Genomic DNA, 26,803 nt, shown 5'->3' with positions numbered 1-26,803 from the left:
CAGTTAGGTCCCAAAAAGGTGTTTTCCTATAAATCCTGGAGACAAATCGCACTAATGGGAGGTGGCTCGCTGCAAACTTGTGGCCAGAGGAAGACGGATGGTTTTGAGCAGGGGTGTTGTGACCCGAAACTTAAGCCTGTGGCTGGGTCACTGCCCTTCTTTCAAGTTGTTTTCACTGGGCTGGAAGCTTTCTTTTTACGCATGGAGTTGCATCCAGGAAGGATATGAAAGGTCGCTTTACCCTTTGCCGTGCAGTGAAAGCAAAAAGGAATGATAATGCAATAAATCCAGAGCAAGCCAACCATCCCCAAAAAAGACACTGAAAGGCTGAAAAAACCCACAAAGGAGGATGCTGGGTTTGTATTGCCTGTTCAGCAAAAGACTGCATCTGGGTTGGGGTTGCACCAGAGGTTTATACAGAAATTCAGTGCTGTTTGGGATGTAACACAGGTAACAGCACTTTTTTCCTCTCCTCTCTCATCCGTTCGTCTTTGCTCTAATGCATTTGACCGAATTACAGTGCAAATCCATGGCTGTATAAATACCAAGTAGGGGAAAAAAAACCCAGCAGAAACCACAGGCATTGTTTAGGCAGTTCTTTGATGTAGTTCAGCCATGAATATAAACTCTGTGAGCCTTGTGGGATGGTTTTGGGCTAAAAGGGGCTTGAGACTAGTTGGTTGGGTTCCTTATAAAAACACTTCACAGAAGTTTCCCTTCTCATCCTTTTCTCATAACGCATGTGCCTTGCAGAAAAGGCACTGGTACCCTCAGCTCCCAGGATTAAGCTCTTTTTACTGCATGAATACTGCTTGGGATCCCCAATGTGTACATACACTGAAGACCTCAAATGAGATAAGGCCAAGTTCAGGCTCTGCCAGACCCATCTATGTCAGCATCTCAGCTTTTGCCAGGCTTGTCGGGAATGGCGTGTTGCTCAGGGCAGATCCTGCAGCCGGTGTTGGAGTCAGGAATGGGACCACGCTGGCAGCGCTGGGTCTGTGGCAAGGAAGGAAAGGATGGGGTGATTTGGCAACTGGGCTGTTTATTTGTTTGGGAGTGCGTGGGGAGGACTAGCCCGTGATGCTTGGGATAAATTTGGCCTGATGCTTAAGTACAAGATCCCAGGAAATTGCCATCAGAGTAATTAGCGTGTGCTGACTTATTTGTACAGTGATAACAGCAGGAAAGTATTGAAGCAGGAAAAGCAAACACATTATTCATCTGAACCTTCAATCCGCAGCCTTTACCTGACAGTTCACTATTTGTGATATGCAGGTCTATTTTTAGGCTTCCAAGTTGGGGGGTGGTGGTGTCTTTTTTCTTTGTTTGTTTTGTGTTTCGGTTTTTATTTTGCTGACATAAATTGGAAATGAGTCTGTGCTTTGAGATAAACCAAAACATTTTTAAAATAAACTTTTTGAATACCAGAGAGTGTTTTCTGTGGAAGTGCTGAAGCTCTCGAAACTTGTGCTCCTGCACATGGGATGAAGATGCTGCAGGCAGCAGCTGGGCTTGCAGGAGGAGCTCACTGTGCAGATGTGGCTCTGGATACTGGAATGAGATCCCTGTTTCTATCAGAAGTATTCGGTGTGACCACAAGCATCTTCTTTAGCCCAGGTTTCCCTGCTCAGTGGCGAGCGCTGCTTACCCAGACAGGTTAGAATTGCCCTTTGAGATGTGAGCACTAAGGAGAAGGTTTAGTAACTTGGGCAATAATTATTATTAATGAGAGGCTGTAGGAGAATGGCATGGGGTCACAGGATTTTGTGGTCATGAGGCATCCGGGGAGGATGTTTGGGGAAGGGCATCCTTACATGTGAGTATCCTTATATGTGTGCATATATGGAAGAGCTGGTAGAGAGCAGGAGACGGTTGGGAAACAGGAAGAAAAGTGGGTGTGGAGAAATGTGTGTATTCATCTTGGTATGGAAACATTGGGGATGAAAGTGTTTGCTCTGCCTTGGCTTTCCATTCCCCCCTTTTCCTTCTTACTGCGGTGTCACCCCCAGCCACCTGCAGCAATGATTCCCTGCCAGGCACTTGTGCTAAATCCTTTGAAAGCTCCTCTTCTCCTTTGGCAATTAGAAAAAAATAAAAAAGGGTGGGGGCAGAAGACAGGCTGTCTGCAGAGGAAGAGAGCTGAGGGGCCCCAGAGTTTCTCCTGGAGATGGATTTTGTGAGCAGCTGAGGAAATCACCAGGCAAAGCACCTCCCACAGCCAGCAGCTATATCACAGGCACCCCTAGCTGCAAATGCAATGCAAATAAATCAGAGTTAAAGTGCCTTTTTTAAATACCAAAGGCTTTTAAGTATTCGAGCCAGTCATCAAAAAGGTGACTTACGATCTCCATATCTTGAGATCTTAGCATGGAGCCTGCATGCCTCCCTGGAAGGTGGGGCTTAGGCAAACACTAGCAATACAGCTGAAATCAAAGGTAAATGAATGAAACTTGTGACCTCCCTTACGCAAGGTTCAGCCTGTGTGACCCAATGGCCCTTAAAGTCTTAGGAAATGATTCCCATGCTTTGCAGCCCCAAAAGTTCATCCCTATCCCTAGTTCCCCCCATATTTTCCAGCTACCACTTGCAAGCCCGGGGCTGGAGGAGGCTGGGTTTTGACTGCAGCCTCCAGGTTTCTTAGGGAACGATAGCAACTCCTTGGTTTTTGTGCCACAGCTTAGTTCACCCTCTTAATCCTGTTGCTGTCACAGTGGGGCTCTGAAGGAAGAAGAGACAGTGGTGAGGAAAAGTATTGCAAATGCACAGCCACGAACCAACACGATTGTGATGAAAACTTCATACAAACCAGCCAGGAGCTGGAATTTGCTTTCTGTTTGCAGGAAGGGCTGGAGCACGGCATTTGCATCCTTAGGGCTTTTCAGCTCTCTAATGGAGGATGCAGTGAGGGACCACATCCTGGGACATGCTTTTGAGGCTTAGAGGAACCCGGCAGATGTGAAAATCCTGGAGTTGCGAAGCACAAAAGTAACATGGAAGCCTAAATATGATTAATATCAATAGGGTTTTTAGAACCTCAGAGTTGGGATCTTTGTTCCTTTAGCTCAAGTGCCTTTAGTCCACGAGCATGGACTTCCTTATGCTCATTCAGCCTGTGTGTACAGAGAAATTAAGGTGTGACAATAATAGAAGCAAAGCAAAATCATCAGCAAGGTATAAAAAGACAACAGATTTAAAAAGTGTGTGTGTGTGTATGCATAATATGCATATATGCATATGTACATAAAGCTAGATATTTAAGATTACTTTTACATACCTGTGACTCTTAAATATTTTTTTGTGATTTATAAACACTTCCCAATCTATAAAATCTAGAAAGTCTCTCCCCTGTTTAGAAGGAAAGAATATTTTCATATGACTTCAGAAGCAACAGCTTTTGAGAAGTGCACCAAATCCTGAGAGACTGGGTGTCTTGAGAGACAGTGCAGGTCTGGATGCAGTTGCATGGTGTTATTTGGTGAGGTTCATGTTGAAAGAAAGAAAGAAAGAAAGAAAGAAACCCAAGACAACATCGCCCTCTCTGCCAAGCAGAGCTGGTGGAGCTCTATGTGCTATGCATCGTGTGAACAACTTTTTAAGTAGAGCTGTGTCCTCTCTTCAGGGGAGAGTAGGTTCTTTTCCTCCTCCAAAATGGGCATGGGGGAACCAGGTCAACGTGATCGTCTGCATCATTCAGATCCCAAACTGGCCTCCCGCCAGCCTTATCATAACATTGACGGGGATTGTGGTGGTTTGCCTTTTGATGATGATGATGATGATGATGACAACGTGTCATTACTGCTGCTGTTGGAGACAGTTTTGGCAGGCCTCCATTCCCAGTTTAGGTTAATTAGCCGTCCCACTTCCACCTTTTCTTCCCCACCCTCTTCCTAAGCCATTAAGACCAAGTGTGGTCAGAAGTAAATCTCGTTATTAAAATATTTAGAGCCTTTCTAATGCCAGATGCCGGAAAACAGTTCTGTAATCCTGTGGGCTTCACAGCATTTGAGCAGAGTGACTTTGAAACACCTGTATTAATGTAATGTAAAACTAGCTTGGAGGAACATGGATCAGCAGAAATTAATGGGTTTTCTTTAACAGCTGCTTTTACAAATGCACCCAGCTCTGACTCATATCGCAGTCATCGCTGGCACTGCTCCTTCGAGTCGCTGTGCTGACCCCTGATTTAGGGGCATCAGAGATGCCAGTTTGGGATCCTCAAATCTCCCCTTTCCATCTCTTGAATTTCAGGGAGCCACAGATTTACTGAGAAGATGTGGTTGTGCTAACCAGTGCTGGAGCGATGGGCAGTCTGCCGTTTTGCCTGTGCTCTTCTATATGATCCTCCTGAACATCGTCTCTAGCCCAGAGGCATGATTTGATATTTATCGCTGTGGCCGCTGCGTGAGAGAGCAAACCATTAGCAGATGGGGCACTGAGGCACAAGCTAATTGAATCGCTACTGCCATAAGCCAGACCACAAGGAAAGAGAGAAAAAGGCTCCTGGTCCAGTGTGTCATACATTAGGTTGCAGTGCCAGTCTGCAGGCGTCACAGCTCTGCGCTAAAACACAACCGTGTCTGGGAAAACGGATTAGCTACGTCCAAAGTGGAGAAGCCCGGCAGCTCTCAGGTAACTTGTCCAGAAAAACTACCAATAACTGGTGAAATCTCAAAAGCAGGAATTAAGGAATGGTGTCAAAACACAGCTGGTCTCCACTGGTTTTAACTGCTGCTTTAACAAGCTTAGAAAGTCACCCTGCTCTGGTAGATGACTGTCCTCTTGCCCACAGTGGCATGACACTTGCAGAGGCGTCCCTGGCTTGTTCCCGCTGCCTGGGATGGGAGGACCATGTTCCATGACAGGAATTTCTGGTGTAAGCATCTGGGGAAAGTGATTGCTTTCTAAATTTCCATTCCATTTCCACATCAACTGGTAAATCTGGCTGCCAAATGACTGTGGCAAGTACTGCCAGAAGCTAACTGAAGGGACATCCCTCCAAACGATGGCTAGTGCTGGAGAGCCGCAATTGTCCCATCTCCTCAGCTCCTGGGGAGGGGAAGGAAATAGGTGTGCTGGAAAACCACTGGAGAAGAAATCCTTCTGACTATGAAAGAGAATCTAAGTCTTCCTCTCTTGGAGTTAAAAAAAAAATCAGGAAAGTTTTGTGTGCCTTTCATTGAGTCACAGACCAGCCCAGGTTGGAAGGGACCTTGAAAGATCATTTGGTCCAACCTTTCATGGGAAATAGAGCCCAGATGAGATTATCTAGCACCTTGTCCAGTTGTATCCTGAAACACTTTGGTGATGGGGACTCCACCGCATCTCTGGGGAGGTTGTTCCAGTGAATGATTGTTCTCATTGTAAAAAACTTTTTTCTTATATCGTGCTTTGTTTCTGCCCCGTCGGTGTAATTTTTTGGCTTGCTTTTGTCTGGTTGTGATTTTTTCCCAGTTCCTTAGCTGGAAAAAAAAAATTTGTGTGAGTTTTGTGGTTTAACAGCATCTTCGCATTGCTGCTTGTGGGGGGGGTCTGGCACTTTTGCTGCTCTTTGGTAAAATCCATGTCCTTGTAGTGATGGGATGCAGAGAACCTGCAGATGGGGCAGGGATCTCTGGGGCTGGAGGGGCCCAACCACGGATAATTGGGCCTCTTGTTCTTTGTTCCTCATTGATTTCTAGGTTTTAAGGTCATGGTGCTTGTTTAGTCCAACATGGTGTATAACAGAGATTCCTTGAATTAGTTTCCACTCTGGGTTCAGCAGTTGTGCATGGACCCAAATGTCCGTTTTGGGGGAAGCAAGAGAGGCAAGGTGGAATCCCATCTTACTTTAAAAATGGCCAGTGCTGGATCGTTGGCCATGCCAGTTGGAGGACTTTTCCCTGTGTTAATTATCTGCAGTGTTGAAAAACGGTACCTTTGTTTCTGGTTTGTTTTCTGTTGAGCTTCAACTTTCAACCTTTGGCCTTGTTATGCCTTTGTCTGGTAGACTGAAGAGCACTCTTCCTGACAGGTACTTACAGGCTGCGAGGTACCTTTTAACTTTCTCTTTGATTGACTTCCTTGAGCTCCTTGGTACAAGCCTGGTTTTGTTCTTGCGGCTGTCCTCTGAACTCTCTCCAGTTTTTCCAGCATTATTCTTGAAGAGTGGGTACAAGTATTAAAGCTTGCACTCCCATTGACTGTGCCAACCCAAGGCCCAAAGATAACAGGGCCTCTCGGCTGGTACGTGACATCCCTCGTTTGCGTATCCAAGCATTGTGGGCCTGCCTTGGGATCTCACATTGGGCTAATTACACCTCTGAACTCAGCCAGTCCTGTAGGTCTCGTATGTTTGAAAAGTTTCCATGTAGCCGTTTCTTTAGTACGCCAAGCATCTCATTAGTCTTTTTGATGTATTTTTTTCTTGGTTTGTATTCTGAAAGGAGTTTTAGTCCAACCTTTCTCACTGTACCAGCCACATGTCAAAAATCTGTATATAGCTGAGAGCTGCTAGGAATGTATTTTACAGAGCTGGGGGAAGGAAAGTGGTTCGCAAGAGGGAAATAACACTGAGATGTATCTCCAGTGCATGGTGGGAGAGGACAGACTGCGTGTCACTGGGCTCCAGAGTCCTGCAACTTTTTTTGACCTCTTCAGCTCTTGACAGATCGCTTTCTCCCATGCAGATTAATGGTGAAGATGGTTAACGTGCAAGCCCTGTGCCAGCCAAACCTGTTGTTGCTGGCTATGGAGCGTAGCACCAAGCTCCTTGCTTGGGAGTCATGGGTTGGCTGCCCTCACTGAGGTTTTGGGTCAGTGCTCGTGTATTTCTAGATGTTAGACACAGAGGGCTGACTGTATTTCCAATTTGGGCACCTTTTATTATCAGTTTTATGTTGTTTCTTGCGTCTAATGACTCAGAGGAAACAGAGGTGTTGATCTGATGGGGAACCTAGAAAGCCTTTTGGTAATAACATCCAGATGTTTCCTTAGTACATCTGCTTAAGCCCCTGTTGAAGTCAGTGCCTTCAGCAGCCCTGCTCATACATTTTACTGCCTGCTGCTGTGTGTGATGCTAATTTATTGGTAATGCAGAAATGGAGGAGGGGGAAATTTAGGCAGCAGCAGAAGCAGGGACAACCAGCTGCCAAGGAGGTGTGGGAGAGGAAGGCAATCCAGACCGTAACACAAATTATTCTTGCTTTTACCATTCGGCTAGTGTATTTGGAGGTAGTCTTGCATGTAATTGTTGTGAGCACTGCACCCCAGGTTTGCCTGGTTACAGGTCACTGTGTACCTGTGCTGTTGTGGCTCAGCCATGTGGGCAAGGCATTTGTCTGTCTGAACATTGACTTAAGCTGAGAACAGGGTAAGCTCCACTTGTGCAGCGACCGATGTGTGAAAAGATATTCCTGCCTGCCCCCTTATTCATAGGAAGCTGTTTCGCTCCCTGGTTGTATCTGTGTTTAGCACTTCAACACTGCCTTGCTAATCCCTCTGCCAGGATTGTCAGCATGCAGTGTTCCTCCCAGGGAGGGTCAGCTTTGGGACAGCTCGGCTGCCTCGTGCCAGGGCTTTGGGCAGCCATGATGCTACTGGAAGCTGTGCTTTTAATGTCACTGTGTCAGCGTCATGCCCTACCCAGGGGAATATCGCTGGCAGCCTGAGGACAACACTCCGTAATTCCAGATGCCCTGAGCTATGCAGTCTCTTTATAGACTGCACATTGCAAACCCTTGATTTATGGCCACAGCCCTTCTGATACGTACCAGGCCCTAGTGTGCGCTGGAGCTCCTCATGCCACACTGCTCTTTCTCCCTCTTCCTCAATGACTCCTGCTGGTGGCTAATTTTCAACGTCCCAGAGCGCATGTCTTCAGAGCAGACTGGTGCTCATTGGAAAGCACTGATGTAGATACCTGGTTTTGAAAGGTACTCGGCAGCCACAGTGTCTTTGAATAAAAAAAAGAACCTCGATTATCACTCAAAATTAGGGCTAGTGTGTCACCTCTTTCCAGGGATGGTGAGGGGACGTCGGAGGTTGTGCAGGTTAAAGTGGGGGAAGAAGGTGGAAGCGTGTGGTTGGGTCGTGGAAAGCACTTCAGTGGGGAGGAGACGTTGATGTGGTAGGTGCGTGTGAGATGGATGGCCCAAAGGCTTAGATCTCATCCCGTTCATGTTTCTTCCTCTCTAATGCATGACACAGCATCATGACCTGGCCAAGGATGGGTCATGAGGTGCATTTGGTTACACGGTAGGGAGCAGGCCTGGCCCAGTGATTCACAGGATGGAGATGGATGTGATGAATAGCGTTGTACAGCCCAAGAGGAGCCTGCAGAGACTTGGTATGTGTGTGTGTGGGGCCTTTAGAGAGCCAGGCCCCCAAAACAGCACAGCAGATCTTGGAGCAAGAGAGACAGTGTGGCATGTAAACGGTTGACATGTAAATACAGAAAGCAGCAAGAGGTGGTCACAGACACATCTCTATGGAGTTGTGGTTGGTATTGCCACAGGGCTTAGGGCCCTGTTTCCAATTCCTGTCTTCCTAGCTGTCCTTCCGGTGCTCCCAGGGAGTGCCAAAGCCATTTGCTTCTACCACAGCAGTTACGACCTTGTTTCCTTTGGCTATGAGGTGATCTATCTCCCTTAGCTTCCCTGACCCTCACCTGCCAACTTCCCCAGGGAAAGTGTGTTTGAGCTTTGGTGGCTTTATGCCTCCTGTGCCACATTCTGCAGCCAAGGGAGGAATTCCTTCAGCAGTATGGACCAGCCCTCCTGCTTCTCCTGCCAGCCTGTCATTTCATGGTGGGTCTCCATAACTAATAACATTAAATCTGGGTAAGAACAAACATCCATTGATAGAAGGGATCTGTTCTTTTATGAGGCTAAATTACAAGTTATTCCCAGCTACTTCCTAAACCTGAACTAGTTTCTGTGTCTCCTGCCCTGGCAGTCCTCCTTCGTTGCTGGACTGGAGTTTGTTTGCAGTTCATTCCTGGTGAGATGGGGCTGATGGTTCCTTCTGCATGTCTTGCCATCTAAATAAGCCTTGTAGCCCTCTCCACTGTGTTGATTCTCCATCTCTTTCAAACGTCCTCTGGAAGCAGATGAAGGCTTATTATTCCTTTCTCAGGACCATTACGTTGGACGGCTTGTGCCTGGCCAGTGTTCACAGGAAGGCCTCTTGGACATTCTGAAAACCTTTAGTTCCCAATAAAGTACCTAGATCCTGTGTTTCTCTTGCTGTCTGTACACAAAAAAAACCTATTTTTGACAAAACTTAGAATTTAATCTAGATTTGTTTTTTGGAGTCTTTTCTACTTCCTTATTGGACCAGTATTTTATACCCGGTGGTGCAATGTCTGCACTGGTATTAAACAACATACAACATACAATGTAGTAGTTTTGCTAGTCTATATGAATCTGTAGTTGAGCACTGAAATTGTTTTAGGATATAATTTGCATGTAAAACTAACTGTATTGCATTGTATATTAAAATCAATTTAATTTGATTAAAGGAGCTCAACGTTCCCTTTGTCGGCATTTGAGCTGACTAATATGCTACCATGCTGAAGTTGAATCGGCTTCAATAAGTCCTCCTTTTTGGGAAAAGTGCAGCAAAATTTTGGAGAGGGTTGGCTGCTGACAGTATCTGTCAACTTTCCTACCGTGTTTGTATGTTGGTTTGTATTTGAAATGACTCTGTGTTTCTAATGCAAGTTACAATGAAAAGTGTAAAAGTTTAGGATGCCAAAGGGAAAATTTTCAACTGTTGAAACAAAGTGCTTCGAATCAAAATGAGTTTGAATTTAGCAACCTTCAAAATTTCAAGGTTTTTATATTTTTTTTTGCACTCATGTAGAATGGGGAAAAAAAAAATCAAGATCTTGAAACCCTCCAAGGATGATAGAATCAGGTTTTTTTTTCAGCTTTCTTTGATATCCCTTATTCATCTCTGTTTGAGTAGTACCTTCTGGTGGCTGAATGTGCAGGCAAGAACAAGGTGTTCTTCCGTCAGTACTGCAAGGTCAGGGTATCCCTTTAAGGGTGAATCAGACATTATTCTCCTGTAGGGGTAAACATCTAATCTCTTTTAATACTAATAGAAATCGTGTAGAAAGCCTGAAATTTGTCAGTCTGTCCCGATCCAGATATTGAAATTGTATTCTCTTTATAGGTGCATCCGCTGTTTGCATGATGAAGCTTGATGAGCTGTGATTGGGCTTGGATTATCGTATTTCAGAAGACTTTCTGAACTCTCCAGGCTACCCTTCCCAGACTGTGGGGATGGGTGGGATTAAGTTCCTATCTCCAGTATCATACAAGCGGAAAGAAGGGAGTTGGCTGCTTCGCACAAGTAAACAAAATTGTTGCTGTGTTGCTGTTGGGAGCCTTCAAAATGAGAAAAGCCTGGAGTATAGCCCATGTTTTAGAGATGGATTTTGCCTGGGAGGAGGGGACACAAGGGAAGACGTAGGAGGAAGGAGGAGAGGTGATACTACAAGCCAGCTTCCTGACCTCCAGAGTGGGACTGAAGCTTCATAACAAGGTAAAAAGCACCCCAAACCCACCAAACATTTTCCCTTCTTCCCACCTCACTGGAATATCTGTCAGACAAGAGGTGGGATGAGTCCAGGCGTTGGTTTTTGATTGAATAGTTTCTCCTACTGCCCACAACCTCCCTCCTGTTCCTTTCCCTACTTCCTGTGTCCTATGTCACCTGTGCCTGCCTGCAGAGCCCATCGCAGAGGCCAGCAGACACCTGTGCAGGCTTCATATAAAAATGATCGGCAAATCTCTACAATCTGACTTGTCTGTGTATCTAAGACTTAATTTTTCAAGCATCTCTGCTTACACACACACATTAAATATATCTCTTCCAGAGGAAGCTTTGTGCCTTTACTTTATGCCAAAGGAACTTGCTGCTTTATTTTTGGAAGTGAGGATGACAAGTCCCTCACACTCATCTGCACTGTTTGTGGCTCAGGCTCCAGAGTATGGCAGTGATGTATTTTTCAAACTGATGAGATTCAAAGAGAGCTGAAATAAATGAGCTTATCGCATTGCCTCATCCAAAACCACAACAGGAGGAAAGCAGGAACTGGAAAAAATAGAGCAAAGTTACCTGGTTTCAATTTACCACCTTTGGAGAATTGAAAAACATTGATTGCAGAAAAGAAAGTTGAAGCTTGACTTATTTTTTAGCTTCCCTCCTGCTGCAAATGTTTTTCCTCATCAACCTGTGGGGCTCCTCACTTGTTGTGCCCTGGGCTCAGGAGCGCTGGAAGCATTCCTTGGAGGAGAAGGCTAGCCAGGGTGGCAGAGGGTGTCTTGGGCTTTGTCTGTTCTAGAGATACAACTCAGTGGGCATGAGGGACATGTGGCTTTCCACTGCTGCACTTTGTGCAGTCCGGCTGGTTTGTATGAAGGATGTGTGGTAGTAAGGGTGGAAAGTATTCATCAGACTCTTCCTCAGAGGTTACTGTGCGTGATGTTGCCATGAAGGCCATGCCAGCGTGTGCATGTAGACCTGTATCATCATGTTAAGATTCCATAATAAATTCGGCAGTGATGAAATTTGGCTGGATTGAACTCCCTTGAGATTAAAATCCCCTCATTTTTTGCAGATCAGAAGTTTCCCCACTCCCCCTCACCCCCATGTCTCAGTACTGAGCTGGAAGGACCGTCTTTTAGTATTAGTGAGAAGTTTTTAATCTCTGTGACTCATTCAGTCGTTGGTGTAACTGCTGATATTTCCAGTGAGAATGCCAATGACTTGGGTAGATCTGGTGATGGGAAGATAATGCTGGCCAGGAAGCAACATTGATTTCACGTCAATGAAGAGTCTCTCTATGACCAAATGTGTAGCTACTACATTTCTACAGCAGGTTTGAATCAGAGAGAGGAAGGACACTTTCAAAGTCTGGGTCTGGTCCAGTTACTTGAAAGCACCAAATTGAAATATTTGCAGGTTAAGCATGAGTTCCTGTTTCAGAGTGGACATCGGGTTGTTAATCTTCAGTCTGAGTGAAATTCCCCCATTTAAAGGTGATGGGGGGGAAGTATGTGATCCATACATGCCAATGAAGCAGCCATGCCAATGAAGATGAGAGGGAGTAGAAGTGGCTGTACAGAGCAAGACCATCTAGTTTGGTATTTCCCTTGATGATAACCAAGGGAGAGAAGAATATAAGGAAGAAAGCTCTTTATGGGTGAGAATTCCCCAGCAGATCCTCCCAGCAACCAGCGGCTGAACATGCTAAGTGCTTTTTGGGAGTGTCCTTGAGTTGTCCCCATGGATCAGATGCTCTTGCCGCAGCTCAGGTTAGGGAATTCATTACTCTCCAAGCAGCCCAAGCCATGCAATGTCATGTTTATATGGATTAGCTCAGGTCACCTAAATCAGAGGTGCTAAGTTGGACTTGGCAGGACAGCACTGCTGCACCAAGTGCACTGATGGTGCTGCAGGCCATGAATTTTAAACTGTGCTGTAAGACTAGGGCTTATCTCAGGAGACTGGAGTTCAGCCCTTGGTCCCGTGTAGTTCTGTCACTTAACCCCTCTGTTTCCTCCCCTGCATCTACTGGCACTTCATACAAAGCACCGGTCATACCTGTGGGTGTAAGTTTCTGTGTAACAAGTAGGATTTAACAAGAGGGACAGACCTTAGAAAATCCCATGCAGCCCCATCTTCATTAGTCGTGTTGTACTGTTGTCTCCTCCGTGGCTTGATGCTCGGAGACATACAACCCCCTGTGTGTTGCAGGAGCCTCTTTCAGGTCTCCACAGAAGAATGGAGTGTAATTTGGCACTTACGATTTCATTGCATCAGCTTTTCTGAGTCTGGGAGTGCTCTTAGCACAAGCAAATAAATTACCCGTCTCATTTTGCTGCGTGCTCTGCAGCCAGCCATATGTTTAAGCCTGATAGAGATTCTTATCTCTCAGGCTAAAATTACTCAATGGAGGATGACATTTCTTATCAAGGGCTTTGCTGAATCAGAGAGTGGCCCTGGCACCCAGCTCTGAGACACCGCTCCTCTTTGTCCAGCCTCCTGGCCCGGCAGTAAATGGATTTGTGTCTGTAGGTCAGAGGCACTTGCGTAAAGGTTTTGTTGCAGATCCGAGGATTGTCAGTGTGCCTGGGAGGACATGGGATTGAGGAGGGGAAGCGAGGCCGTTCATTTAACTAAAATGGAGGGGCCTACAGCTGTGCAAACACATCTTCGCTTGGAAGGTCCTTGTATGCATGGCTGATAACTTCAGGCTTCGCAGCCAGTAGGAGCCAGGAACCCTCTTCTCCCACTGCGCATGCAGACTTTGCTTCAAATTAGGTGGTGTGAGTAACCATCCCCTTCTGACAGCAGCCCTAGCTTTTCTCTGGACTTACACAGCTTGCAAAAAGCTTTGTCTCCCCATCCTCCTGCCTCTTTAATGAACAGGCTATTTTCTTTCCTCTCTTTCCCTTTCTTGCGTGCTTTGGAGTTTATCTGGTAGCTGCCAATGATTCAAGGTGTTCTCTGGGTGTTTAACAGATAGGAGAGAGCCGGGGAGAAACAGCTCCTCTTCCTTATAGTTTCTTCCCACACAGCATCTTCCCTTTGCCTTCTCTTTGCCTCTTCAGTGCAGAACTGACAGCATGGGGCGTTTGGCTTCTGCAGCGCATCCGAGCAAAGGCCTTGATGGAGAGCAGAGGGACCTATTGGTGGACTGTCCTTTTCTCTAGCTGGGTTTTGTCCACGAAGGCAAGTTTGTCCCTAGGAGCCCTTCTGGGGCAGAAAGCAAGACCAGCCACCCACCCGACCACCCAGCTGTGGTCAAATTCATCATAAGAGTTTCCCTGAAAAGGCAGCTCTGTATTGGCATCTCTATTTTCTCCTTGCAGGGGGCTGTCTTCGCCAGGTAAATACTGTCTTACAGTGTTGTCCTTTGGACAGGGCAGGGTCATCTTCTCAGCTCAGAATAAATCTGGTAAAATGCCCTCTTCCACTGAGAGAGACTGTCTGAATGTGCACCATGGGTTTCTTCTGCTGAATCGTCTCATGTGAGTTTCTCAGTTTTCCTGTGACCATAGCAAGTTACGCCTCTCACCCTTTCATTACAAGTATCTTCAAGCTTGCCTGTGGCAGCCACATAATGCACAGCAGGAGGTCAAGTCCCAGGTGTCCAGCAAAAGACATTCTTTAGGTTGGTGTAAGGTTGACAGCCATGCCAGGTACGGTGAGTATATTGCGGCTGAAGGTCCCACTGTGAGCACCCTTGCCATCTCAGCCCTGTCATGCTCTTGGGAGCATGGCGTGGGTCTTGGAGCAATGCTGCCTGGAGAGGACCACTTTGTTTTGAAGAGCCAAACCACTGGCACCACTTGCTGCAGTGCCCCCTGAGATGCCCGGAGATAACAACCCTCTGTGGTGTGGCAGTGGGCCAAGACTGCACCGTGAGTGACTCCTCAGGGAGGCTCTTCTGCCAGTTGTAGCAGCCATGCTCTTTGTTGACCTGCAAGAAATGCTGGGGCTGATGGGTGCAGCACCCCTAGGGAGCCTGGTCCCTCAGGCAGGGCAGCAGGGGTCAGAGAGCAGGACAGTGCCACCCTCCTCATGGGTGGCACCATCCCTGGGGACATGCAGCCTTGCTCTTTCTCCTGAAACCACGTCCACAGACTGATATTGAGGTTTTTTCTGTGTTCTGCCTCCTGCTTTCTGTTGCTGGCCCAGCACCTATCATAGCTCACAGCATGGGAGTCCCAGGCACCTCCGGGTGCTGTCACATGTGGGCTGGGTCCCTCTTCCTTGAGACTTTCTCTCTTCACCATTTTCCTCCCCGAAAAGCACTAAGTCACCCTAGCCTCACCACAGTGACCTCGGGCCAGCCATCAACCCCTGGCCCTGTGCCACCAGTTGAGCAACTGCTGCCCAAATGCTGGTGCCCTGAGGTCACACTGGGCTGGAGGTCTCTGGCACGGTGGATGACCAGCCAGCCCTTGGGCTTCACTCCTTGGCCAGGTCTGCACTAAATCACACCACAGTCAGGTTTTACCCCGTTACCTAGCTCCTGCTGATGTATCTGTTTATCACCAGTTTGGCTTTGGGTGCAGGGCTGTTCCATCCTGTGGAAATGGGTCGTTACCTCAGGGGGGGGGATTGCGGATGGTCATGGGGAAGAGCAATGCTCAGGCCTGGTGGCCAGCTGGGGCAACCAGCCAGCACAGCCAGGTTTCTCACAGCTGAGTCAGCCTGGCTTGTCCTGCCGGGTGCCTCTTCTTCATCCTATTGCAGGATCATGTTGGATTGTTAAAAGAGAGGAGGGGGGTTTCCCTCTAACTGCCAACCATGTGCTCTGTCTGAGCATTGTCTCAGGCGCTGAGTCTTGCTGTGGCTTCTGAATTGTTGTAGCTGACCATGGCTCAGTTGGCCTCACGCAGAGTACCCACAGTGTGCACCCCATATACCCATGGTGTGCACCTTATATACTCGCAGCGTGCACCCTGCATCCACATAGCAAGCATCCTGCATCCCCATGGCGTGCACCCCCTATACCCATGGCGTGCAACCCACGCACCCATGGCATCCTGGCATGTACCCCGCATACCCACCGCACGCACCGGTGTACCCATAGCGTGTGCATCTCAAGCATGTCAAGATTACATGGCAGGTAGCAGTGCTTGAGGTGATGAGGAGAGCTCACATCTTTGCTTTCAGTTCCCAGACTGAGTTTGCAGGAAAACCCCAAACCTTATTTGTCAGCTGAGGTAATTTTTTCCTAGAAGCCCCCGGGGCACAGTCAATATGGAACCCACAGTGCTCCTGCTAGAAACCATTTTCTGGGTTAGGCTTGCACATTCACAGGGGGAAGGTTGAAGTGATTACGGTGCATGGCCAGGATGTTGTCAGTGCCCAGTTTTGGTCCTGCTCTAGCGCAGCCTCGGGTGATTTTGCAGCAGAGACCTTGCGGAGCAACCTGCTGGGCCTGTGGTTGACTGTGTCTGACTGTGGCTAGTAGCTGTCCTACGTGTATCTCTGGGAGTGCAGGCCTGTGGACTGGAAGGGCTGAACTACCAAATTTTCCCAAATACTTGAATCCCCAAATCTGTTCTGCACAGATGGCTGCCAGCCAGATGGGAGTCACTGAGTCTAGAAAAGCCTCCAAAACATCTGCTCCGTGCTCAGGGCTTCCCAGTACTAGCATAGGCTCGTGTATGTGAAGCAGGGCAAGCCGGCAGAAATGCACTACACCATGGGGAAGAAGCAGATGAGCTTGATCCCTCTCATTTTGAACAGGTCAGAAAACATCTGTTAGGAATCTTCATCAAAAATTAACTGGGAGCCTCTCCTCTATAGCTTTGGTGTCTTGAAAACACAGAACCCATTTTCAAAGGTGCTGCAGACAAACGCTGTGTCCTGCTCCCCGCGCTTGCTTGAGCAAACTCTCAGTGCTGGCTTTTCCCCATCCAATTTCTGTCTTCACGTGCAAACTGTGCTTGATCATCTTCCCACCTGATTTGTTACAGTAACAAACAGCTCATTTAGGTAATTGCCATCTAGTTTTAATTAAGATTCTCCATGCCTTTTTATCTCAAAGAAAAAAAAGGGATTTCATCTTGATTGCTTTGGAGTATGGGAGCATGCAACCGGGTGCCCTTGAGCTTGGCAGTGATTTAAGCACACGCGCAAGTGCTTTCCTGATCTGATCCAAAATTACAGTAAATCTTGATGACTTGCGGCATGAGTCTTTCATCTGCATGAAACTCTGTGCAAGTGAAGGAAACATCGATAACTCTTGGAGCCAAAAGAAAGAATGTGCAAATCCTGGCAAGGAGGTGAGTTACCGTGGAGTTCAAAGCATGACACGCTCCTTTATGTACCCTGTCTCAGTTGTCAGGAGGGAGTTAGCTCCTAAAATGTGATGCTGGGGATGGCGACGGGGTTGTTTTGTGCTTTCTGAACTTTGCTGAGCATTCAGGAAGGTGGGTGCTGCACTGTCCCACGAACTCCAGCTGCCTGAGCATCGCGGGATGCAGGATGAAGCTGTGTTGGAGTCACTCATTTCCTTTGGTGCTGCAGGAGTAGCTTTACAAAGTAGTTGGTCTGTAGCTCAGGAAATATTTTTCTGCTGACCACATCCCTAGCTAGCGATTGCCCTCCCACTCTGGGCGGTGAAGGCAGGAAGAGTGAAGTGCTAGCTGAAGGTCCTTGTTTTTCAAAATCAATCTGATTTTAATTATTTTATTAAATACTTGATCTCTGGGTTATTCTTTAAGGTATCTTTCCCTGGGGTTTGCAGAATCATTCCTTTTGAAAAATTTAAAGGAGGAAGTGTCCCAGTGATGCTGTGAGAATCCAGAGGACTGCATGGGATACAGGCAGGTGGTAATGCTAGGAGGAAGGGATTAGAGGTCAGAACAAAGGCAATTTATGCAAAGTTATCATGAAGAATTTCAGCCTGGTGAGGGCATTGAGCAGCAAAACACCTTCCCAAGGAGAGACAGAGCATCACTGCTTCGCTCATGTGACGCAGGGAAGGATCCAGCTCGCTTCCCCAGGGGATGGGCTGGTGCATCTTTTCCGTCTCTAATGTCTCTGCTTCCTCTTATCTGATGTAAATAATTTAAAAGGATCGAAACATGATCATGGGGCTGTCTGTGCAGGAGGAAGGCTAAAGCCCAGGGCCTGGCAGCATGCAGGGGACCTGGTACCTAATGCACTGCCTGTTCTTTATGGGCATTATGGCAGGTGAGCAAGTGCCTGAGCCTTATTAAAGTCACCCCACCTCGTCATTTTGTTCTTTCCATCCTTTTCTCCATGTCTCTTCCTCCCCCCCCCATTTTCCTTTTCTTCTCCTTTTTTTCATCCTTTTCATCCTCCCTTTTTTTCCCCTTCTGTTTTTCACTTTTCTCCACCATTTGCCACTATATTCTGCATGTGAAAAATAGGCAGCTCTTTTTGCGAGGCAGGAGGAGTTTTTGGCTGTAATTGAGCTATGGGTATTGTGGCCAAGTAAGAACTAAACGAGGGGGGCTGTCCCTTCTGTACTGGTCTGGCTTGAACTTGGGGATGAAAACTCACCTGTGGATGCAAAAGGGAAGTCTGCAGAAATCCACACTGGCAGCAGGATGAGAGATGGCTTGAGGTGGCAGTTAGGTAGGAAGCTTTATCTCTGTCTTTGAATTCAGAGTATATTAGTAGGCAGTGAATGTAAAACCCATCTGGAGGCAATGGGCATGGTCTAGTGTGAATACCTGTGGTGCAGCTGCATCAGAGTTTAACTGCCAGGTCCCAGGACAGTTGCACGGGTGCTTCAAGCATTCTGGAAAGCAGCACAAAGCAGAGCCAAACCTTGCTAGTTGTGCTTTTCCCTCGCTTGGCAGACTTGCTCCTCACCTGGAGCTCCAGAGATTGGGGGAAGACAATGCAGAGTCCTTTTGCCATTTGGAAGGTTGAGTTAGCAAGCGCAGGAGCCAGAGGTGTTCATCAGAAAGATAGATAAAATAAATAGAGCCCAAACTCCAGGGTTGGGCTCACCTCCAGGAAAGCTGCCTTTACCTACCCTGGTGTACTGATGGAACACCTCTCCTGTGAAGAAAGGCTGAGAGAGTTGGGGTTATTCAGCCTGGAAAAGAGAAGGCTGCGGGGAAACCTAATCGCAGTCTTTCAATATATAAAGGGGGCTTATAAGAAAGGCAGAGAGAGACTTTTTACTGAGGCCTGTAGTGGTAGGACAAGGGCAACAGTTTTAAAATGAAAGAGGGTAGATTTAGACTGGACGTAAGGAAGAAAATTTTTACTGTGAGGGTTGCAGCACTGGACCAGGTTGCCAGAGGAGTTGTGGATGCCCCATCATTGTCAGTGTTCAAGGTAAGGTTGGACGGGGCTTTGAGCAACCTGATCTAGTGGGAGATGTCCCTGCTCATTGCAGGGGGGCTGGGCTAGATGATCTTTGAGGATCCCTTCTGACCCAAACCACTCTGTGTGTGGCTCTACAAATCCTGCAAGTTATGATCCCCTATTGCAATTGATCCATTTGCATTAACTGAGACAGAAGAACCACGGCAGTGTCAGTCCATTCAGCAGCAGAGATGTGCTCATACCAAGAAACTGCTGCAGCTGCTGCGACTTGGAGGTGCAGGTTCAGAAGAAAGGTGGAGGAGTGGATGAGCCCAGAGCCTGAGCATCCCTTTGCCTGCACAGGTGAGCTGGGTAAACACCACAAAAGATCATGGACAAATGTCCGTGAACCTACAGAAATATTCTCTCAAAATATCGCTCCTCTCTGGGTCTCCGGGAAACAGGTCAGCCCACCAAATGGGGCAGGAGTTGAGCATAGATATATTGAGAAGTGGCGTGTGCTGGCTTATGTCTCCATGGGCATTCTCTTGGCATTTCTTGCTCTGATTGTTGAGAGCTCATTTAGATGGGCAATTGATCATCCCTGTGCCTGGGTGGCTAGTCTTGTCAGTCTTCCCAGTGTCACTCATGGAAGTTAATTGTAAATATACATATTTTTAAACTTGGCTTTCATTACATCAGACACAGCGGCATGGTCTCCTCTTTGTGCCGTCTCAGATTTATCCTTCAAACAACACATGCAATCTTTCAGCACCATTTCAAACTATTGCAATAATATTATTGTAGACTCAAGTATTACAGTTATTTATAAGAGCAGGATGCTCACAGTTTCCTGGGATTCTACGGTATTTTTGAGTTTTGGCTTCTCTTTGAGACTCGGGTAAACCACTCTTTATTTTCAGCAAAGCATCTGTTTTAGCTTCACGATTACTTTGTCTTTTAGACTGAAAGGGGCCTCAGAGCGTTTTAACCTCCTGCTTCCCCTGCCTTGTAATCTCCCCAGGGTTTGCCAGGCTCCTTCCCAACATGAATGGGGGGCCGGAGGGGGAGGAGGGGAAAGGGGGGGGATTCGCTTCCGATGAAGTCAGCCCAACTCTGTGCTGCAGCAGGCGAACTGGGAAGGACCCGCCGCATCCGCCGCTCGCGATGCTGCCAGCGCCGGATTAGGCAGCGCAGAGCTGGGCTGGGAAGCTGGTGGTGACTGCTCTCCCCCGCCGACAACCTTCCCATGGGAAGCTTTGCCCAACAGGAAGATGCATGAAATTGTTAAATATTTCCCAACGTCTTGCTAAAGTTTCCCTTTTCTTAATTTAATTTCACTTTGCTTATGAGTTAGGTGATTATTTTAAAAAAAGGGGAAAAAAAACCTTTTTTTTGACAGTTTATGTATTTGTGTCACTTTGAAGTGTCTTGTTCTACCTTTAAGTACATAAAAATCCTTTTGTCCATCAGAGCTGCACTGGATATTGGCTTTGGAGAGCACCTCCATCTCAGTGAATTGCTTTATTCCAACATAAAGGGATATTTTAGAAAAATTTAGGTCATAGATTTGAAAACGTTCCATCTGCTTGAAAACGAAGAAAGAAGCGTGCACCAGGCATGTCACTTCTTTCCTCCCAGGGTCGTAACTTGGTGCTGCTTCCTTTTCATGTTCCCATTGGTGGTTTGCAGAGTATCGCCCCTGAGTCCCCGTCAACAGCAAAGGCCTGCTGTGCTGCACAGTCCCCATGCATCTGCCAAGGTCCTGGGGTGCAGCTGTCCTACAGCTGAATTACTGTGAAGAATTCTGAAGTACAGAAGAGAGGGGTCATCCCCCTTTCTGCTGCAGAGCCCTGTGGGAGATCAAACTTCTCACCCAAACTTGGAGTTGACCGCACGGTAAAGCTGGGGCTTGAAGCACTGCTGACCAAGGATGGCCCAGCACCTTAGCCTTGAGCTGGGTCTTCTCCTGGCACCGCTTCTGCTGGGACCAGGCAGCTTAAGCTCCTGGTCCCACCCTTGACTCTTGAAGCAACTTGGTTCCTCCAAGTGCCTGGTCCTGAGAGTGGTAAACGACTTTATGCCCACTACGAAACACGTCGGGTGGCAGAAGCCTTAAGTAACTTGGTACCATGAGAGGGGGAGGAAGGGAAACATGGAGGAGAAAAGAGACTGTTCCTCCTTCCTGTGTCTCTTCCTTCCCCACTCCATCCCTCCTACCTTCCTATTCCTGCCCTGCGCTCTGCCTCCAGGACACAGCCTCTGCTCCAGTGGGTCCCACCACCCCTCCTGGTTAGGAAGCCAGTTGTGCAGCTGATGGATGTGACTTTTTGAAGCCCTGCTAGGTGTTTTTGTTTGCTCATCTTAAAGATGAAGTGTGGGTACAGTTGCAGCCTGAGATGATGGTAACTGACAGTTACATCTAGCAAATATTTCAGTTTTTGATATCTTTCTGCAGCTATTTTCACAATACTCATATGAAAGGTCTGCTTATCTCACTCCTGCCATGGTAAAAATGGCTAAAGAAAATATCCTTGTTTGTTTGTTTTGAAACTGGTATGGTTTGTGGCTTTTATGTTTTTTTGCTGATTTTTTTTCTTATCTTGAACCCTTGAGCAGAAGCTAACAAAACACTTAAGGGCAGAATCTTATCTCTCCTACATCAGTGCAAAGGTAGGATAACTACTGTCATTTACCGTGGGATTGCATCATCTCATTTTCAGACACAGGCTCTCTTTTAAATAAAGAAATGAAGCCCTCTGCAAATGCTGGAGCACATAATTTTCCACTCCCTTTTCTCACTCATTAGGGTATGTTGCATTATAGTTATTAGGAGACAGGTCTCTTACAGCACAGCAGTTGCATCATCATTAAAGACAATTTTAAAAATTCTTCTGCGCAAACAGCTGCATCAGAGGCATAGATGTAGAGGGGTTATTTGGCATCCTGGGACAATGTCAGGATTGCATCCATGCAACTGCAGCTTGCACAGGTGGGCCAGAGGTTGCTCACATCTGGCTGCCCTGCACGTAGCCATCAGTAGTGTGGTTTCAAACCTATCCTGGAAGCTGGGGAGATGGCAGCCTGAGCGGTACAAGGGTGCCTTGGTACCCCTGCAGGGCTGGTCAGGGTTTGAGCATCGGAGCTTCTCTGGAACATCAGGAATTTGGAAGAGAAGCTGTGGGTCCTCATGTCCTTTCCTTCTTCTCGTGGCTGGTATGGTTTCCTGCTGCCTGGCCATTGTTCAGATGTCCTCCAGCACGGCGGTAGCATTTGTCCAGCCTGGAAGAGTAGTCAGGGGCTTGTTTGCTTTTGTAATTAGTTTGACTGAGGGGTTGCAAATTGGGGGAAGGAGGGGCTTGATTTCTGCTGTCTGCTCTCAGGCGCTGGGCTGAGACTGTGCTTGTCTGGTGGGGAGGCAGAAGGTTTTATGTCTTTACAAGTCTTTGTGTCTCTGGTCATTAGCTAGATGCAAATCATAAGATTTTTAAAATGGCTAAATGTTGCATGGAGTAAATGAGTCAGACATTTCCCCCTTCACCCTGGTCTTCCTGCCTGCAGATCGGTGCTGGGTGCGAGCCAGTGCACCAAGGGCTTCGCTTGCTGCTCTGCTCCAGCAGCTCTGGGTCAACTGCAAAACGGCTCCAAAGCCTGCGATTCTTTGATCACCGATTAGTGAACTCAGCTATTTAAGGTAAATGTTACAGCTTTCTGGGAACTGTCACCTGAGTTGCCACATAAACGGCATGAAATTATTGTCAGGGAGCCAGTCCAGCTGACAGAGGAATGCTTTACACTTGCATGGAGATAAAGGAGAGGACCTCTTGGTGCTCTCGGATGTTGAGGAATTCATCCTCGCAGCCTTTCTGAGAAGTGATTTTTCTGCCTGCTTTGTAAACCGTGAAAACAAAACACGCAGATGAAGAGATTTACCCGAGATCGTATAGGATGTTGCCACGCTCAAGATGAGAATCTTCATCTTCCGTGTCCCAGTTTTGTGCTCCATCTATTAATACACCGATGCTATTTTTAGCCCTCTTAAGTAGCCACGTTGTCTGTAATTAGCTTCACTAATAACTGCTCTTCCGTACGCTGCAGGTCCCACCAGCAGAGCAGCACGCTCTTCCCAGCAAAGCTAAATACAAGGGCGGCTAATAAAAGGCATCCGTATTTGGAGTTGGTTGTTGCTGAGCAGACACGTGCCCTTGTAGTTCTTGTGTTCAGGAAGCTGCCTAAATACAGCTCCTGTACCTTGGTTAAGGATGAGCTGTTACTACTCAGGGTTTCCGGGGCGTTGCCTTGCTGACCTTTGAAGAAAGTGAAGAAGCAGTCTTCCCTCTGCACCGTATGCTGAGTCAAGGCTGCTGCTTTCGAAGACAGATAGCATCTCTCATTACCTAGAGCCGGAAATTTAATTAATGGCTGCAAACGTCTTAGATGACGGCATTATTTACACCCTGGTGTACAATAGGAATTATTAGCTACTGTAGGACTGGGAGGTGCGCTTGAAGAAGCTGGTTGAAGCTGGGTGACCAAAGCAGATGCAAATGCAGAAGTTGACTGTAGAGGAGGTGATGCTGACCTGCAGTTCCCTGATATGCCACCAGTGGCTGTGATTTTGCTCCATAAAAAACACTAATGCTTCACCAATTCCAGGGTAAAGGTGCTATCTAAATAAATGGTCACATTAGTGGTTAAGAGTAACGGACACATTTTACTTAAGAATCCAGTCTCCAAACTTCCAAGCCTAAAATAAAGGACCCAAATGGTAGAAAACAAGGAGCTGGATGACCACAGTGCTGCGTCACCTCATTGCGTGCTCCCTATGTGACTTTTGCACCAATGGTGTGTAGAGCACAAGTTGCAGGGGCAGCCAAATGAGCTCACCTTTCAGAAAATGCCCACGTCAGAGAGGTTATCAACTCCAGAGCTGTGACCTCTTGTGAGAGCACTGCTCGGTTGCCTCCAGATCTGCAAGATCTGTGCAAACGTCACCATGTTTTGCATGCAAGATATTTTTTCTCTCCCTCTTTGATACAAATATATCAAGATAGTTATCTTTAACTGTGCACACACGCATGCACGCCAAGCCGGTTCACTGAACATCGGCACAAGCCATGTATGCGTAAAGCAGCGGTCTGTATTCAGGCAAAGCCCCTGTTGATTTTTCCTTGCTTCTGTAAATTCCAGAGCCTTGGTCCAAAGCTGGCAGTGTGCATTTATTTGCCTTTGTATCACAATACAGATGAGCAATCCTTGTAATACGGCTACGTTTATTTACTGATAGAAATGTGTAGAGCTGTGATAGGTTGATACATAGATAATTATTGATTTTTTTTTTTCCCCAGAAAAACGGGCTAGGCTAAATGCTGTGTTAGACCAAGTGTTCAACTGATTTGGGTTTGAAGACCTCTCCTCTTATTTTTCACCAAAAATTATTTATGGCTGGCAAAACGGTCTTTTCTTTTTCAGGAATCTCCTAATCTGTGTCTAATTTTGTATCACACGTGCTGCAAAAGCACTGCTAGGGCTAGATTACAGCTGTGGCCGGTTCACTTCCTACCCAGCACTTTATTTGCATCTTGACAGTAAGATGTGGCGTTTTTTCCCCCTCTTCCCCTGTATACTGATTTCCTATGAAAGGTATATTTAGGCATTTAAAAGGCCTATTCAATTTCGATCATACAGCTCAAAAAAGAAAAAAATTACCAAAGCCAAAATGCAGAGTTAAAGACTCTACTAGAAAGGTCTCAGAGCCGCAGATGTGCACCTAGAAAAGTAGGGGAGGTTTCCTAGAGGACAGTTCACCCTCCTGAAAACGGCCGTTGACTGGATCCAGTTCTTGTGTTGTCCAGATAAATTCAAATAGCAAGAGGCGGACGGGAAGGCCTGGGAGGGTAGAGCCTGGAGCAGCATGGCTTGATTAGCCCAGTCCAGGTGCGTCAGGGAGGTGATGACCTGTTGAAGCAAGGAGGACACTGTTGTTTCAGGAGCAAATGGATCTCACCTGGCATGACTGTGCTTAGGCTGGAAATGATAAGAAAGCTCTAACTGTGTCAGAAGAGAGGTTTTGGAGAAGCTTTTTAGTAAGAGTGGTGGGAGTGAAGTGTTTGGTTGGATTCTGGGCAGGATTATGTGTTTGCCTGAGGTAGATGCAGATGGAGACCGTGCTCCAGGGAGGCCTTCTCAATCCTGTGGAGGGGAGGGGATGAGAGAAGAAAAAATATATAATAAAAATTAGTTTGAGGATTCAGGAGAGAATAAGTTGGCCTGGTTTTATTTCTAAATTCCTGTCCCCATACAGAGCCTGTGCTCAAATGAAAGAATCAGTTTTATTCTGAGGTTGATGGTTAAGTGCTGAAAGTGACTGTCCAAGGCCACGTTTACATGGCCCTTTTCATTTGGTGTGAGTGTGCTGATGCCAAAGACGTTGGTCCCGCCAAGTCTCCTCTCCCAGATTGGTTTCCAGCCCATCCCTGGTGTTGGTGCTACGGGTCACATGACCCTGCAGCAACCTGGGTCGAAACACTGACTTAAACAAAATTTAACCCAGAAGAAAAAAGTACAGTCAAGCTTGTTCTTGATGCGGTAAATTCTTGCACTTGCCTTACAAGAACCCCCATCCTCAGGGCAGATATGGAAGATGGAGGTAGCCCTGAGCAGTGCTGGAGGGTGCAGTGTGAAACTGCCGCAGCAGTGGGTCCCCCGTACAAGAAGGACAAGGACCTGTTATAGTGGGTCCAGAAGAGGGCCACCAAAATATTCAGAGGGGTGGAATCCTTCTCCTGTGAGGACACGCTGGGAGAGTTGGGGGTTATTCAGCCTGGAGAGGAGAAGGCTCCAGGAAGACTATGTCACAGCCTTTCACTGTATAAAGAGAGCTTGTAAGAAAGATGGAGAGAGACTTTTTACCAAGGCCTGTAGTGACAGAGCAAGAGGCAATGGTTTTAAACTGGAAAAAGGTAGGTTTAATTTGGATGTAAGGAAGACATTTTTTATGATTAGGGTGGTGAGACACCGGACCAGGTTGCCCAGAGGAGTTGTGGATGCCCCATCACTGGTAGTGTTCAAGGTCAGGTTAGATGGGGCTTTGAGCAACCTGATCTAATGAAAGATTCCCCTGCCCATGGGAGTAGGTTTGGACAAGATGATCTTTGAGGATCCCTTCTGACCCAAACCATTCTGTGATTCTACAAAATGCTCTCCTAGCTGAGACAGAGCTTTTGTTTTCTACTCCCAGAAGGTGGGAGAAGATGGAGGTGGACATCTTGGACTTCACCCTTGGGCGTGGAGGTCTCAGGGTTCGGTGTTGAGGGCTGGATTGTCCCCATGGCTGTGCTCTCACACCTGCTGCCCACTATGGGCAAGCCTACAGAGGCATTGTGCCCACCCTTGAAGCTTCTTGCCCCAAAAAGCCTTGCAGCTGGGGTGCCAGGACAGCAGTCCAGCTGCTCTCTGCTGGCAGAATCCTTTGCGGCAGCCCGTGTGAAATGCTTTGGTGGCTCTGAGATGTCAGGGCAGTGTGATTCATACCTGAGGTTTTCTCTTCCTTTCTGCTGTGTGAAGTTGGGGAGGTGTTTGGAGTTTTCTCACCCCTCTGCCCCCACTCCCCAGCTACCCCTCTGAAATCTCAGTGAGACATCCATGCGATGACTCAGCCCCCTTGGGAGACCCTGGGGGTATTTCCCCAGTCTCCCCAGTAGCAATTTCTCTGGTGAGAAAGTCCTCCACAGCTTGGCCTCTGCTCTTGTGGCTCACCAGAGCCTGCCGAGGCGCAGGCAAGCAGCGAATGTAAAGGTCATGTACGGCTAGGTGCGAAAGAGCAAGCACGGTCATCCAGGGTTGCTTTCATCAGACAGATTTGAAACAAGGCACCTTTGTCTTTTTCTTTCATTAATTGCACCATGAAATTATTTGCAATCTAGTTGCTGAGCTTTAGTAAAAACAGGGTTAGGTAAGGAAGCATCCCCCATGTCCGGGAACACTTTGCACCCTGTGCATG

At 47.2% G+C, this 26,803-nt stretch overlaps 1 long non-coding RNA gene across 3 annotated transcripts in view; it reads left to right on the top strand.

Annotated features, from left to right (window-relative positions):
- The window catches only part of LOC135311848 (uncharacterized), a 159,760-nt gene that overhangs the window by 93,281 nt on the left and 39,676 nt on the right, over nt 1-26,803 (top strand). For all 3 annotated transcript variants that reach the window (XR_010371377.1, XR_010371378.1, XR_010371379.1), the window contains one exon: nt 10,159-10,530. This is a non-coding gene — a long non-coding RNA (uncharacterized LOC135311848). The remainder of the gene's footprint in view (nt 1-10,158; nt 10,531-26,803) is intronic.

The sequence above is a fragment of the Phalacrocorax carbo genome, chromosome 2 (genome assembly GCF_963921805.1).
Source record: "Phalacrocorax carbo chromosome 2, bPhaCar2.1, whole genome shotgun sequence".
NCBI lineage: Eukaryota > Metazoa > Chordata > Aves > Suliformes > Phalacrocoracidae > Phalacrocorax > Phalacrocorax carbo.
Note: the sequence above shows the minus strand (reverse complement) of the source record. Positions and strands in the feature narration are given on the sequence as shown.